Source organism: Morone saxatilis, unplaced genomic scaffold, assembly GCF_004916995.1.
Source record: "Morone saxatilis isolate NCDOM2014 unplaced genomic scaffold, NCSU_SB_2.0 Contig19, whole genome shotgun sequence".
In the NCBI taxonomy this organism is placed as follows: Eukaryota; Metazoa; Chordata; class Actinopteri; family Moronidae; genus Morone; species Morone saxatilis.
The window spans coordinates 21,425,428-21,426,590 of NW_023339751.1; positions in this window are offsets into that span (position 1 = coordinate 21,425,428).

Genomic DNA, 1,163 nt, shown 5'->3' on the forward strand with positions numbered 1-1,163 from the left:
TTTATCCCGAGGGAAATTCAATTTGAGGAGTTCACCTAAGTGGAGCACTGTGAAGTCCCAAAACAACACCAAAAATATATAGGCCTGTACCTAAATTTAGATTAATAAGGCTACATTTACATCACAATGCAAAAAATATATAATTTACAGATGCTATACCACATGCGTAAATTGCACGCATGTAAAATCCATATCTATTATCTAATCACTGATTCCTTTAGTTATGATGTATAATCATCATTTATTTCTGTATTAACCTTATATTTACCACAAGCAAGCTAATTCCTATCCACTCTACAGTGAGGGATGGACTGGGCTCCAGGCAACAGTGGAAAAAAACATGGAGTAAAAGACTGAAGCACTGGCTTTGCTTTCAGTCGCGCTTGCTGTTTATTATGGAACTAAATGAAACTAGGTGGCAGACGGGTGAGAGGCTTCACTGCTCTGAGATCCAGCACCATTCATCTGCATTAGGACCACTTATTATAAAGGCAGCAATTTATTTTCTCTGGCACTTTTTTTCTGAGATTGAATAAGTGAAAGAGAAGTGAGAGAAAAAATGCGAGAAAGGATGGAAAAGAGAGAATTGATTTCACAGAATGAATGGAGCTAATGCTGTACAATATTTATCTCCACTAGATTAACGAACCACCGGGTGCCCCAAAAAAAAAAGGAAGCTTAATTGAACATCTCCAGCATCCCTCTTTTCCTGGCTGTCGTCGGCTCACTGTGTGCCCTTTTCTCTCTTTTCTCTCTTTTCATCCCTCCCTCCTGCCAGGACTCCAACAGAACAGATGAAACTGGCTGCAGTCATTCATCGATGGAAGAGAGAAATAAAGAGAAGATAAATAATGGCGGTTGAAAATTCTGGCGTTTTTATTACGATTGGCGCCGTTTTTACGATGATTTGCATTTGGAGCGTTTTTTCAACTCCAATGAAGATGCACAAGAGCACACATGCACACCATGCCAAACACACAGGGATAAAAACTCACACACACAACACTGGCAACATGCAAATGCACACATGCGCATGTACACACTCACAACACTCACACTTTAAAAGTAATGTGACAGGCAGCAACCTTTCAGCTGAGTGTGAATAGCTCCACTGCTGTTAATAAACTACACCGACACTGTATACACACCTACACACACACACA